This window comes from Castor canadensis, chromosome 2 (genome assembly GCF_047511655.1).
Source record: "Castor canadensis chromosome 2, mCasCan1.hap1v2, whole genome shotgun sequence".
Lineage (NCBI taxonomy): Eukaryota > Metazoa > Chordata > Mammalia > Rodentia > Castoridae > Castor > Castor canadensis.
The window spans coordinates 19055410-19071677 of NC_133387.1; the positions used below are offsets into that span (position 1 = coordinate 19055410).

At 40.9% G+C, this 16268-nt stretch overlaps 1 long non-coding RNA gene across 1 annotated transcript in view; it reads right to left on the minus strand.

Moving 5' to 3' along the window:
• The window catches only part of LOC141417061 (uncharacterized), a 465499-nt gene extending 455818 nt beyond the window's left edge, over positions 1 to 9681 (minus strand). The window contains exon 1 of the long non-coding RNA XR_012441697.1: positions 9456 to 9681. This is a non-coding gene — a long non-coding RNA (uncharacterized lncRNA). The remainder of the gene's footprint in view (positions 1 to 9455) is intronic.
• Positions 9682 to 16268: the final 6587 nt, after the last annotated feature.

Here is a 16268-nt window from a genome sequence, read left to right on the forward strand (position 1 = left end):
TGTAGCCATGAGAAATAAAGAGAGGGAGTGTTAGCAAAAGACTCTAGTTCTGGTTTTAAGTCTCTGAAGAAGAATCACAAATGGCTATTGAGCCTAGGAATAACAGCTTGCACCTGCAAGCTAAAACAAAAAAGAATCATTGTTGGGTGAGCAGCAGGAAATGCCAATAGTAAATATCATGTTAAACAGCGTCTTCCTTCTATGGGCAGAATCAATCACATTACCTAATGCTGCAAAAGCCGAGGTGCCAACTCAACACCAAAGACTATGTAACCACAAATACTTCCCCATGGCTTCATTTTCCAATGTGTATCTCATTTAGGTACATTGAAGAGATAGGACTTTGCCACATTTTCTTGGGAGGGTGAAGCCTCGGGGTATTGGGAAAGTGGGTGGAGAAGCAGAAAGAGCTGGAGTTGTGCTGTATTTGGAGAAATGATGGGATAAGATGTTTCCATTTCCTCCTCCCATGAAAACATGGCTGACAGTCCTCCCTCAAGACAAATTGGAAAATTCTGGTTCATTGTGAAGCCTTTAGACTAACTACTAACTGTGACATAGTAACCAGTTGATTTCAAACACTCATATCCATAAGAAAAAAAGAAAAAAAATTTTAGTAAGGCCCTTGATACTTAATCATTTATAGGGCAAAATTAAATAGCACATATATCTCCATGTGGTTCTTTCTTACTGGAAATTACTAAGGATCTTAAACAGTATGCTTACACTTTGATATACTCCCTAACTCACCTGATAATAAAATACACATAAGAGAAAAACTGAAAGTCATAGCTGGATTCAAAGAGAAAGTAAGCATCTCTGTGGAGCTGCTATAAAGCAAAGTGATCAAAGCTGAGAGCTACTGAGCCCAAAAGCAGGTTGGGGCAGCAAATGGCTCAGCCACTCAAAAATGTCTAAATTGGCCATGACTGCTGTAACAAAATACCGCTGTCTGGGTACTTAAACAACAGACACTTACTTTCTCACAGCTGTGGAAACTGGAAATCCCTGACCAAGGTATGGCAGTGTTGTGGTTTGGATATGAAGTGTCTTCTCAAAAGACTTGCTGGGTCTGGAGACCTAAGGCAGATGAGTGAGTATCCCATCCCCCATGGAGAGCACTATCATTCCTGCATCCTGAGAAGGAGTTGTAAATCTGCATTCCTCCACCCTGAAGAGGAGATACAGGTTCTCATAGATCTGCCACAGGGCTGATGAGCAAAATGCTCTCAAGATTGTTTCCCCCCTCCCCCAATAAGGGGCAAGCAAACCAGTGCACCTAAGAAAGCCCACGAATCCACACCCAATGAAAAGAACCCCCCTAACCCAGAGTTAAAATGTCCATAAAAACCCCAGCCTTCACCTGTGCAGTGAGCTACCGGTTTCCGGGCTCTGCTGCACTGCTCTAGCTGTAGCCTTTCCTTTCTCTCTAATAAATCCTACTTCCTATACCAGCTCTGCCTCATCAATCAGCTGCCTCACCAGCCAGGCAAGGACCCTTGACACAGCCCACAACATTTCAAACCTGCACATAACAGGCTCATGTATTGAAGGTATGGTCCCCAGCTGCTGGATCCAGTCATTGGATCATGGTGAGGCAGGACAGATAGATGAGGATACAGGAAAATTATTTTAATAAATATTTAAAGGGTCAAACTCTGACGTTAAAACAAAGAAGTAAAGGCTGGGAGCCAGAGCAGTTAGCATCCTTTTAAATGCTAAGTTGCAAATACTGGGAGACAAAGAGGAGATAACTCTTCTGGTTTCCTCTTTGAGATGTTAAAGAGCTGCAAGGATTGGAAAATAATGTCGACCAAAAGGAAATTCTAAAGCTCACCTTTCATCCTGGTGTTCAGGGTAACATCTTCATATTTTACCATAATAAACAGTTCCCATCTAGGTGACTCAGAAAATTATCTAGTGATTTGGGCTGCTAGACGTTCACTTGAGGATGTGTATTTCCCCACCTTAGAGCTTAAAGATCCCAGGAAAGGAACTCATTCCAGAACTTGTCTCCCACCCCTGCACTGCTAGCAGGAGGTGTCTTTTCCCTCTTCCCTTTAATGTCTTCCTACTTTATCCTGTTATACTAAAATAAAATCTTGCTAAAACTTCCACCTTGTGAGACTCCTTGTTGTGAGACACCTTGAAATGCTTTTCATGTTTGTGGATCTCAAGGACCTGTGATTTTGCATGGAAACTGGGAAGGCGTGGGTGCCCCCTCATCTGTTCTTCAGTGACAATGGGAACATTGACCTAATCCATGAACACATCCCTTGATGGATTTGTGCTATGATGGCACTGTTGGGAAGTGGTGGAAAGGAGGAAGTAGGGCCTAGATGGAGGAAGTAGGTCACTAGGGGCATGCCTTTGAGGTATATACCTTGTCCTGGCCCCTTCCTGTATTCTCTCTTTTTCCTATCTGCCATGAAGTGAGTCTCCTCCACATGCTCCTACAGCCATGATATTCCACCTCGCCTCAGGCCCAAAGTAATGTTGTCAGTCTACCTCAAACTGAAACCTCTGAAATCATGAGCCAAAATAATTCTTTCTCCCTTAAGATGTTTATGTCAGAAATGTTGTCACAACAAGAAAACCTTGGGACTAATGCCAGCAGGATTCAGTGCCTGGTGAGGGCTCTTTTCCTGGCTTGTAGACAGACAGCTATCTTCCCACTACATGATCATATGGCCCTTCCTCTGTACTCAGGCTGGGAATGAGGGAGAGAGAGAGAGAGAGAGAGAAATGAGCTCTCTGGTGTCCTACCCCATGACCTCATTTAACCTTACCCACAACTTTACAGACTCCATATCCAATACAGCCATACTAGACTTCAACATTTGGGGTGGACACAAACATTTAGTCCATAGCAGAAGGAATTGGCTTCTGATTCACTCTTGGACCAAGTGGATTGGGAACGATGAGTATTTCCCATCTCACAGAAAGAGGCTGAGAAACAAAGTGTTAACCTGCTGCCTCAGACAAAGCTAATGCCTTATGACCAACAGTTAATTCACCTTTTTGAATTATTCCTAATATTTCCATGGAGTGGAGATTCCACAACCTAACCTAAGACTTGATTCTGGCCTACATACCTGTGAGGTCAGAAGAGCAGAAGCAAAATCATAAAACTCTAGATATGAAGACAGAGAGAGAGAAAACAAACACAAGTCCTCACTGAAGATTACCCCACAGGTATCATTCATGATGATTTTTATCTACTGCCTCCACCGCAGTTTCTTTGGTTAGAAGCAGAGACAGGTGCTTAGCAAATTGCTTTTCACATTCCTTTTTGATATGTGGATTTTAGTGCTACAAATTTACAAATTTCCTTTTAAGCAAGAATTAAACTGCATCCTTCAAGTTCCCATCATACTGTCATTAGGAAATAGTTCAAAGTATCTTCAATTTCCATTTTGATTTTTTCTTTGATGTATGCATTATTTGTGAGTGGACTCTTTGATTTCCAAACATAAGGGAATTTGAGACTTTTTGTTTGTCACTGATTTTTTGTTCAGTAATACTGGAGAGACCATGTTTTATATAATCCCAATGCTATTTAAGTACTGAGATTTTTTTTTAAAACCCAAAATATGGTTTTAACAAACAGGAGCTTATGTGGTTGAAAACCTAAAATGCCTTTTTAACTCATTCATATATTAAAGAGATAATCATCAATGAGATTTCAAGTTTTTCACTGACATAAACTATAGTGAAAATATTGCATATTAAAACTTTTGACTGGGTGTGGTGGCACATGCTTGTAATCCTAGAACTTGGGAGGTTGAGGCTGGATGGTAGGGAGTTTGAGGTCAGCCTGGGCGACATAGTGAATTCTAGGTCAGCCTGTGTTATGAGGATCTGTCTCAAAAAAAAAAACAAAAAAACCTTTTGGGTGTAATTTAGATTATACTTGGCAGTGTAGCGTTTTAAAGAAATTCATCAATATCAAAGATAGAAATTTTTTTAATTTAAGAAACTAGTACATTTTCAAGTCAAGATACTAGAAAAAGAGTGAGACAAAATTTTTATTAAAAGTAGAAAGAGTATCAAGATTAGAGCACAAGATATTAAAATATAAACAAAGAGACAGAAGAGAAGATACACAATCTAAAAACTACTTCTTTAAACCTAGAAGAATCCCTATCAAGAATAATTAAGAAAAAACAGAAATGACCAAATAATAATATTATTGGGGGAAGGACACATCACTACGGCTACGGAAGATGCTGCAGAACAATTGATGTAAATCAATTTGTGCACTGAGCAAAGATAAGTAATTTTCTAAAGAAAAATAACAACACTGACTCAAGACTAGAAAGAAAGCCTGATAAAACCCATAATCAGTAAGCAAATTGAATTTATAATTATAATCATAAGCCTGCCCATACTCCTCAATTTCTGGAAAAAAAAAAAGATACCAGGCCTGTGTCTTTTTTATAGACAAGTTTTCCCACCTTGAAGAAACAAATAACGTCAATCTTATAAAAATTATATCAGAGAAAAGAAAAAATATGTACCTTTATTATTTTGATCCACAATATTTTTTATAAATTAGAATTAAAGAGCATTCTCATTTATGAGTAATAGCACCAAAACCCTCAATGAAATGCACGGAAAACGAAATTAATATTGTCACTGATAAACAACAGAAAGATCTTGAACAAATTTGATTCATCAGTTTATCCTAATGTTGCAGAAGGACTCAGACAGAGACTGAGGGCACCATAGCTTTCAGGAGCAAGTTTATTAAGCAAGCCGGCAGCGACTCAGCAGATTCCAGTCTGAAAGGACTGAGCCCTGTGAACAAGGGGGGCCTTCTTTACATACCATTTAGAACAGGTTACAGAAATGGGGGGAGCGAGTACAGCTTGTCCCATACATAATCACGTGTTATTTCATGGCTGTTTTAACCTCTGGGGTGAGGTGACCCTCCTCTGGTCTCCAGGTAACAGTCCCCAACTCTGGTTTTCCTTTGTTTTACTGTAGCACTCATTAATCTCTCCTCCCCCTCCCTGCCTTCCTGCCACATTCCCCCTTTGATGCTCAGACCCACTTCTGGATCAAAGAACGTCATCTTGATAAAGACCACAGTACCTGGGGATTAAGCAGGGTAACATCAGGCATGCTCCTAAAACAAGGAACGTTGTCCCTATTAAGGTCTTGAACCCACCTAGGGTTGAGAACCAGCCCCTGAATAGGTCACTGGACTCCATTCCTTTCAGGTCTGCACAGCGACATGGGCAAGCTTTTTTATCTTGTTGGTAATCTCTTTAATTACCTTTTTTTTTAATCATCAATCTGTAAACAGCAGCTACTCAGTTTAGATTACTTCAGGCTATTGTAAGCTTAGGGAAGCTAGCCAGCACATTGAGGTTGGGGCTCCGTGTGATTGGGAATCCCCCACCATTGAGTCTCCTGAGCAGTGTCATTGTAAAACTTTTGTTCCCAGCAGATCAAGTCCCCTACCGGGATGGACAGGAGATACAGTAATTCCCAATAATAGAGGTTTTTAGGAGCCAAATGCGCTCCCTGTGGCTGGGGGAGTGGTTTTATTAAAGGTCTCTGTGGGTTTAGCTCTTTTGCCTCCCATGCCAATGGTCTCCCATATTCCTTCCCCCACAAACATAACACAAAGTTACATTTAGAGTTTGTGTTAGGAACTCAGCTACTGAGAGGAACAGGTTTTTGGCTGTAACTGAGATAGAAAACTCACTTTGTATCTCCTGGGAAAGACCTGGTATGAGGATCTCTCATGAGTAATCATGATGAGTTGAAAATGCAGCAATGTACCGGGGTTTGTTTCCTTTTTTATAAACTTTTTGTCAACTTCCCAGCCTGTTCCAATGAGGTTGAAAATAGTGAAATTTACAAGGTTACAGGCACCAAGCGTGTAGATGGGGGTTGCTTTTCTTTTTTGTAAAAGAGCAGCAATTCCACGTGAGGTATGGACCTCCCCTTTAAGCCAAGTTGCCTACCTTTCACAACCCCAATAAAAGCAGTAGAGTTGTTCATAGTATGCACAACTGGATGTCCCACTGTCATCTTTTGGGCAAATATATTTGTCATTTAACCGGTAGGTCCTTTCCCAGGTTAGCCCCTCACAGTTTCTCTAAAGCACAGTGTTTTAAGCTATTGCAGCACACACATACACAGATTTGTTGGGATCATTAACCCAGGTGCAGTTAATGAGCTTCCCAGTGCTGGTGAAGCTTCAGACCTCTAGCCATTGTTCTCGAGGGCAGTAGATGAGGTTAAAACAGATATACTGACCATCATGAAAGCACGCTGAGTAGGTGATATGGTTATGGGTGCATGACCCAACAATGGTGCCTGCACAAGAATAATAAGTATGGAAAACCAAAGTTTTGGTAACAGCACTTCCTGCTTGGATAGCTTGAGTCACAGTCCAAAGCCTGGGGGTTCCCAGGTAGAGGGCTGAAGAATACACAGAATGGAATCATCCTCAAAGGTGAGATGGGCAACTCCTCAAGTTTTCGCCATGTATAGACTAGTCAGCTTCTGGAGTGACTAGAACAGGGCCGATGTCTAGTCATCCATGGTCTCCTATTGTCTCTTGGGAAGCAGGGGCCTGTTGGGGATGGGTGCTGGTGTTTTGAAGGGTGATCTTGCATGGTTAGGCTGGGTCAGTAATGCACTTCCATTCAAGAGAAGCTGGCATCACTCACCTGGGGTGGATCTAGGGAACGATCTCTGCTGCCTTAACTGCAGTGGGGGTGGACAACATAACAACAAAAGGGCCCCTCCACAGGGCTTTAGCAGTTGAACATTTATTTCTTTTCCCAAACAGCATCCCCTGGTTTATAAGGGTGCATGGGAGTTGTCAGGCTAATGGGGAGTCTTTCTCTTATCCAGTCATTGATTTTGGAGACAGTCAACAGAGGGCCTGTATCTGTTGTCTCAGGTTGAGGTCACCTGTTTCCTTAAAGTACCCTCGCAGGCCCTTGACTAAAGGGGGTGGACGTCCAAAAAGAATTTTGAAAGGGGAGAGGCCCGTTCGTTTGGTGGGGCTAGACCTAATTTTGAGCAAGGCTACATGTAGTAACTGATCCCATAGGAGGTGGGTCTCCTGGCATAGTTTGTTTAATTGTAATTTTAGAGTTCTGTTTATACATTTTTTGTAACTCTAGGGGCAGTAGGCCATGTGTAGCTTTTAAGTTATTTTTAATCTCTTAGCCATTAACTGTACCACCTCAGTCACAAAGGCCAACCCACTGTTTGACCAAATAGACACAGGGATTTTGAATCGAGGGATGATTTCCTTTAACAGGCACCTAGCCACTTCCTGGGCTTTCTTAGTCAAGTGGGGAAGGTTTCCATCTATCCTGAGAAGGTGCAGACAAACACCAGCAAATATCAGGGATTGTTTTGACACACAGATTGCACCTTTCACATACTGTTTTATTTATGCTGGAGAGCTTGGAGACATAAAAATGCTGGGCCAAGGTGGCTTTGAGAGCTGTCTACCCTGAGTGAGTTCCTTCAACGAACTGCTTGACAAATGTGGGAGCCAGTGACTCAGGTATGCCAATGCAGCCATCAGTAGACTTCTACCATCCATCAGGTAGAAAATTTCCTCCTTCAGTCTCAAACCAAGCCTGTTCTTGTGAAGTATACTATGGGTCCCATTCAGATAAGGGGCACAGGAACACAGCAGCTGTCAGTGAGGCCAAGGTTTGTCCTCTTGTGAGGGGTGCTTGCTTGTCTTCCCTATCAGCCTTTCAATTTCCCCAAATGGCTGCTGTCTCCCCATCTGGTGCCCTCAGCAGTGCATGACTGCTACTCACTTGGGGGCCCGTACAACTTTTAGTAATTTTAGAATTTTTTGTCCATATTTAACACTTTTTCCTACCAAGTTAATGAGCCCCCTTCTTTATATAGGGCACCATGGACATGAATGGTAGTGAAGGCATATTTAGAGTCTGTATATCTGGCAAAACATGTGCCATCCCAGACAAAGCTGTTGCTATCCATGAAATACTCAATGTCCAGATGACTAATGGGCTGGTCGGTCATGTCTGGCCAGCTGGAGACAACCTCATCCATAATCTCTAAACAGTTATGGTCCCATGGGCCTGAATCAACCCATAATAAGGTGGCTGGGTTTAGTCTTAACAACCTCTAGCCAGACACACGGGTTTTCACATAACATGCTTTGATATTTGGCCATTCAGGAGTTTTTAACCAATAATTTTTAATATATATTTTATGAGAGTCAAAACAGAGGGGGGAACTCAGACTGTGAATTTTTGTCCCTACATAAGTTTGTCTGCTTCAACCATCAAGACAGCAGTAGCTGCCAGGAAACACAGGCAGGGCAGCCAGGCTTGGGACACTGCATCAAGTTGTTTTGATAAATAGACCATCTAGCAGATGGGTCAAGACTCCTACAGCTGTCCCAGTCTTTCATGTACATACAGGAAGAAGGGTTTCATCACGTCTGGCAAGCCCACAGCAGGGGCATTTATGAGTGCCCTCTTAATTTCTTTAAAGGTCTTATTTTGCTCCTCTCCCCATACCCACAGTTTCCTGTGGCTTTGGGCTTTATAAAGGAGTTTTACTGAAAGAGAGTAATTGTGGATCCACATCCAGCAGAAACCTGCATCTCCAAGAAATTTCCTAATCTATACAGTGGCACATAAGGTGGGCAGGGACTCCTGTACTTGGAAGCTGCTGCCACCTTGGCTACCATAACCTTACATGCTTCCTCTAGGTGGGGTTTTAGCCATGTGGGCTGACTGAGAACTGCATCCTGCCAGCAGTCAATATAAGGAACCTATCTGGGTGTTTCAGGCTCCCCTACAACCACTTCAAAAACTCTGTTGACTATGACCTTATCTAATGATCCCTTTGAGAGCCATCCCCCACCAAAAGTAGGTTGGTCTATTTCACAGAAGGTCCTAAGCTTGTCAGGAGTCAGTTTGACCCCGTAATCTCTATTAAATCCCCTTTTAAAGTTTTTAAGCATGTACTCTAGGGGGTTGTCTTACTCTGACCTCCTCCCATTCCTCCCATTTGCCAGACATCTAGACAGAGACAATGATGGAAGGGATGAGGGCTGTACAGAGGAGGCAAGGGGTCCTTCTCTCCAGCATACAAGGGAAAACAAATAACACCACTCACATCATCCATCTCTGGCCGCTCCCCTCACAGGGATTTAGGTGTCTCTTGATCATAGTGAGTCTGTATAAGCCTCGGAGCAGAGGCCCTGTTAGGGCTCACCCTAGACCATATGAGTTCACCACAGACTTGCAGATTGGGACTCCACATTCGCTTCGTAACCAGGCTACGTCTCAAATTCCCACTTTCACACACTCTCACACAGCACAGTACTTCCATCCCACTCCCTGAACCTGAAAGACACAGTTTCACCCAAAAAGGGCATTACTTGGGTGTCATCTGAGGCAGGCCTGAATTTGAACCCAGGTTCTTACCAGTCTGATAAGCAGGGCTCCCAGGTTGGTTCCCAAGCCTTTCTGGGTTCCTTTGTGCAACTGGAACTTGCCTCCTCAGCTCGGTGGAAGAGAGGCTCCCTCCCCTGGGTCAACACAGTGGCACCTGGCAAAGGCAGCCCTCCTGGCAGACAGGGGATGCTGAGCCAGAGACAAGGAGGTGAAAATACCATCCTCCAAATCCCAGATGAGCCCCAGAAATGTTGCAGGAGGGGTCAGACAGAGACTGAGAGAGTACCAAAGCTTTCGGAAAGCAAGTTTATTAAACAAGCTGGCAGCGACTCAGCAAACTGGAGTCCAAAGGCTGAGCCCTAAGAACAAAGGGGGCTTTCTTTATATACCATTTAGAGCCAGTTACAGAAATGGGGGAGGGGTACAGCTTGTTCCATACATAATCATATGTTATTTCATTGGCTTCTTTAATCTTTGGGGCTTCTCTGCTCTCCAGGTAGCATTCCCCAACTCCAGTTTTCCTTTGTTTTACTGTAGCACTCATTAATCTCTCTTCCCCCTCCCTGCCTCCTGCCACATTCTAATAATGTAAGAGGTGCTTAAACTGCTTTTGCTGAAAAGCACTGACTCCTTACTTAGGCCTATGAATTAACTAAAAACAGGAGAAAAGCTTGGCATCCTTGTCTCAGTTTTGCTTGTCTTTGCTCTCAGCCATTCTCTTTGTAGTCACTTTGCAATCACCTTGGACTCTAGAAAGAACAGAACTAGTAATATCTTCATGACAATGGACAGAAACTACCCCTAACAATAGAGCTTCCTCAGGATAGACCATATGCCAGGAGACAAAGACTCTGGTTAACAATTTCTCCGAAACCCCTGAAGAATAAGACCGATAGGTAGCCGTTAGACATATGCTGTGGTCACAAAAGAAAGAAAGGAAAAAAATCATTATAATTCAACTTCCCAACTCCACTAATCTCTATTTAAGATCAGTTAGCCAGAGCCCAGGGACTGTCACAGGATGCTTTGAAGTTAGCCACTACCTTAAAGCTTAATTCACTCTTTACCCAACATTAACGGTGCTGGCTCAGTCTGTGATAAGAAGACTTCCAAATTCTTGTCCCTCAGGGAAGAATCCATGGCAGGACATTTGGGTGTAAATGTCCTAAAAAAAGTTAGGGAAGGGAAAAACAAAGGGAGGGATGGTGAGTCCCAGATTCTTCAGGTGCTTTTAAAACCTACCATAACTTATGGGAAAGGGAAAACAAGGAGATTCCCATCCAATAATTAATGCTTGGGGAGGGGCATGGGTGAGGATGGTTCCTGAACCACAGTGTAGTTATCTAAGATGCTACTTTTTTCCCTATGAGTCCCTCCCTAATTTAACCTGCCTCACCAAGAGTAATCCATACACTAAATATCAAGACCTAAGAGCTTGATAAAGTAAAGGCTAGGAATTTCAAACAGAAATTCTCTGTCAATTAGAGCAGGAACTAGTAGATTACTCAATGTCTCTCTTGAGAAGACAATGATCCAAATCCAGGAAATCACCCCTCCCTGTGTTAACAGCCATCTCATCCACCCAGACCCATTATCTTTAACCACATGTATTCCCCAGCTCTCCACTATAAGACTAAGACATGGGGACCACAATTTTGAGTCTTTCTTTTCCCCCCTCCCCCAGTTGTTCTCACTGTAGAGACAACCCACTTTCAACATATCGAAAGTATATCCTTTTCTAATAAACTTTACTCTTACTTTTACTAGCTCTTTGCATCTTGCTTGAATTCTTCTCCTGACAGACACAAGAACTAAGGTAATTTTCAAGGCCATTTTTCCAGTAACAAGGCCACACCTGTGACTTGGACTGTTTAACTCTGCATACCTTTTGCCCCCTGCCTCCAGTTCTTTGTCTATTTGAACATATAGTTCATATCTGTACCCTGAAGATGGCTAAAGATGAACTGAGTGCTTACTTTGCTTCCTCCCACAGCATATCCCAGGCTTTGTAAGAAAGCTTTCTCTGCCCTTCACCATGTCTCTTTATTTGGCATGGGGTCTAAATCTTTGGTTTCAATAATACAAAAATAGTTCAATATCTGAAACAAACTAATATAATGAAATATGCCTAATTAGCACTGGAAGGTAAAAAAAAAATATGATCAAGAAGCATATCGCCAACACTCACTCATAAAAAAACAAAGCACTTTACAAATTAAGGATAGAAAAAAAATCCTTAATCTAATACCTAGTACATACAAGAATGTATTTTTTATCTGGGGCTGCAACAACAAGTTACCATAAACAACACAAGTTTGGTATCTCATAGTTCTGGGGCTAAAATTCCAAATCATGGTGTTAGCAGAGCCAGACTGTCTCTGAAGACTCTACAGAAAGATCTTTTCTGTCCCTTCATAGCAATCTTTGGGATTTCTTAGCTTGTGGATGCACCACTCCAATCTCTGCCTTCATAAGCACATGGCATTCTCACCATGTCTCTGTGTGTCTGCGTGTGTCCTTAGGGCCCATCCAAATCCAGTATCTTAACTAGCTATATCTGCAGAGATTCTACTTCCAAATAAGGTCATATTGCCAGGCTCAGTTAGGATTTCAACATATCTTTTGGAGGGTGGCACAATTCAACCCACAACAAAAAACCTACAGCAAACATATTTAGTAGTAAAATACTATAAATATTTCCATTAACATCAGGAATAGTACAATAATCCCATTATTGCTTCTGTTATTCAATATTTTCTACAAGTTCTAGCTAATGCAATAAGGCATTCTTAAAATGAATTCTTAACAAAAACAATAAATAATTGCAACAATAGTATCCTTGTTTGCACAGGTTAAGGTTATTCAAATAGAAAAAAGAAACTTTATGTTCTATTCTGTCTAACAAGAGAGTTCAATACAAAGTTGGGCATGAGATCAACATAGAAAAATCAATGGCTTTCTGATAGCTATGCAAATAACAAAATAGAAAATATTCATCAAAAAATGAAGGATTCTATACAAAGCAGCCTTGAAAATGATGATTCTTGTTAGGAGTGAGGGGAAGAATCTAACAAAATATGTAAAAACCAACTGGAAGAAAAACCATGGTGCATTGTTGACAAACATAAAATTTCTAATGAATATACCATGTTCATTGATGGGAAGACTGAATTATCTTAAAGATAACCATTCTACTCAACATGATTCAATGAAAATCACAATAGGCTTTTCCATAGAACTTGATAAATAGATCCTAAAACTCATAAGAAAATACAAAAGGTCAGGACAAGTTAACATTGTTTGAAGAAAACAATTGGGAAGATTGATGCTGTCAGATATCAAATTATAGTAATTAAGTCAATATGATACTAGCACAGAGAAAGAAAACTAGACGGGTAAAAAATAGATTAAGGGCAGACACAGACTCTGATACCAAACAATGGGGGCAAGATTGACTAATCAGTAGGAATTGGAACAATTAGTTATCCAATGGTACCTCATCCCATTCACAAAAAAATCAAGTTCAGATGAATTAAAGACCTAAGTGTGTAAAACCAAGCTTTAAAACTTTCAGAAGAAAATATAACATCATGTCTTTAGGACCTAGTAGTGAAGAAGACACACAAATGAAAACATACACCTTTTACATTAAAATGAAAAAAAGTTAACTAATGACAAAATACAATTAATAGATAAGAGGTACACAAAATGAAGATATTTACAACACAAATTTTAAAAGGGCTTAGTATACAGAATCTATAAGGAATTTCTTGCTATCGGTAAATAGTTAGAAATAGATTCTTGTTGAAGAGAAGACATAAGCAATAATAAGGGAGACATAGCATTTTTGCTAGTTTGAGATAAGGATAGCTATAGAGAGAGATTCCTAGCATTGCTTCCATGCACATAGAAATAGATTCTTAAAACTTGGAGTAAGTTAAGTCAAAACAATAGCCTGCAGTGGCTAAAATGAACTAGAGCTCCATCTTGAACATGAGTAGATCTCAAAAACATAATATTGACTTTAAAAAAGCAAAGTCATATAATGCAGCATATAATTCTAATAAGCAAAATACCAGAACATATTACTTATGGATATACATCCGTAAGTATGGCATAGAGTCATGCATTAAGATGGTAAGAATCACACTGAAGCCAGTGGCTGTCTCCAGTGGGAGGGATTATGTACAATGAGAGTTTCTGATGTGTCTAATATATTTTGCTTCTTAAAAAATGTATATGTGGATGAAAATAGAACAATGAAGCCTGAGAAATTGTTCTAAGAAAGGAGGAAAGATATGTCCTTCTTGAAAGTTCTTCAGGAGTATATTTTGGTCAAAATAAAATACAGATTGTCATTTTTCAGTGATTTCCCATCAGATTGGCAACAGATGGAAAGATTTGTAATTCCTGTGTTGGGCACTCATAATCTGTTACTGGTAGTAAAAAATGGTGTAAGTTTTTTGACAGAAATCTGTTCATATACATGAAATTTTAAAACATACAAATCTGTTGACTTATTTTCTTTCTAGAATCTGTCATAATGAATACAAAGAAATGCATTCATAGTGGTATTTGTTGCAGGACTGTCTATAAAAGACCAAAAATGAGCTTCTAATTACTAGACAATTGTTTCAGAATTGAGAGCCGAAAATAAGTTTACTTGTAGTTTTATAAACATGGTAAATCATAGTCATTAGACATGAACCTGTGATTCATTATCTATTGACAAGGGAAAATGTTCCTAACATATTATTAAGTAAGAAAAGGTTGATTCCAAGATGGCGACTAGAGGGAGGAAACAGAAAGTGTGCTCCCCAAAGTAAAATCTTGGAGAGATGCTGGAGATTCACCTTACAGGAAAAACCACCAAGAAGAGGCAAAACTTCGACTCCTCCACATCCCCAGCCCACACATAGTATTCCCACTCCACGTTAAACAGAGAAACCAGGAGGGCTCCCACGTCGCCAGACGCCAGCGCCCAGACCACTTGGGACGAAGCAGACCACAAGGTGAGCTAAGTGGCATGCAGTACTCCCACAGACAATCCTGGGCCAGATCAGCATAGCCCCCTGGACAGACCAACCCCCACCCAGGGAAAAAATAGAAACTGAATAATAAACAACAACAACAAAAAGGACACATAGCAAAGAGGGCAGGGTGCCCTGAGCACCAAAGAGGGGGGAGGGGCAATCCCTCATGGAACTGTAAATAAACAGGCCAGCAGGAGAAGGCAGGAGTGGTGGCATCCGCCCAGCAATTAGGAGCAGGAAAGCTTGTAAAAGTGGAGGTGGAAGGAAAACTCCACAGGATAGGAGGGAAGGCCCACTTCTCACGTGAACTGTAAATAAACACGTCGGTCTGAGAAATTGGGTGCAGTATCACCTTCCCCAGTGTGCTTGGAAAGGGAAAAGCTTGTAGCAGAGGCTCACGCCCAGGAGAACTCTAAGTAAACAAAGCCTGCAGGGCTAGGCAAGTGTTAAGCTCACTCCTGGGATCTGCACAAATGAAGCCTCCAGCAACAGCTGGCTGACAGCAGCAGGCAGCGGGCAGGTGAGCCTCAGCCTCAGATAGACATTCGCAGAACTGTCTACAGATTCTCGTTTTTTTTTCTCTCTCTCTTCCTTTGATGAGACAACAACTGAACTACACCTGCATGCTGAAAAACTTACTGAAACTGTATTGCATTTGAACTTGGGACACTTTGTGGTGTTCTTTGTTTTCTGGGCTTTTTTTTTTTTTTTTTTGCTTTTTTTCCCCTTTGATGAGACGACAGAACTACTTCTGAGACACCAACTCCAGGATTGGAGGCTGAGGGACTAACACCAAAATTATTAAGACTGAAACTTTCTTGCATTTGAACTTGGAGATTTTTTCTTCAATCCGCTCTCTGTCTCTCTAATGCCTATTTAGCTTACTGTTAATTAGTACACTATCTCTCCCTGTTTATATCTTTGAAACTTGTTTGTTTGTTTTGTTTTGTTACTTGTTTATTTGTTTTTCCCTTTTTTCTTTACCTTCTTTGCTTCCCCTCTCCTCTCACCCTACCATTCTAAATATCACCATTGTTATTATTACAAGCTAGAAAATACTTAATTGCACACAGTACAGGGACAGTAACAATACCAAGGGCAAAGATGGGAAGACAGAAAAAATAGGGAAACCAGTTTCCCCAAGCAAAAAGTTAGTACAGGAACCAGAGGGAAATGAAGAAAACAGATACTCAGATCTAGACTCCAAAAAAATGAAGATAAACTATGCCAAAGAACCCAATGAAGCCCACAAGAATAATCTAAAAGAAGAAATCCTACAGGTACTCAATGAGAATTTTATAGAGATGATACTAGATATGGTCAACCAAAATGTACAGGAGGCACTCAAGAAATTCCAAGACAACAAAAATAGAGAATTTGAGAAAGCACAAGAAGAAATAAAAGAAACCATAGAAGCACTATATAAACACCAAAGTGAAACAGAGAACACAATGAATAAACAGATAAATGAACTCAGGACGAAAATAGACAACATTAAAGAGGAAGAGACTCTGGATATGGAAAATCTCAGAATAAAGAATGAAACAGAATTGCAAAACAAAACAGAAGGCCAATCCAGCAGAATAGAAGAAACAGAAGACAGAATCTCAGAACTTGAAGATGAAATGGTAATTAAAGGAAAAACCAAAGAACTATTAATTAAACAACTCAAGACCTGTGAAAAGAAAATGCAAGAACTCACCGACTCCATTAAAAGACCAAACCTGAGAATCATGGGCATTGAAGAAGGAGAAGAGGTGCAAGCAAAGGGAATGAGCAATATAGTCAACAAAATGATAACAGAAAATTT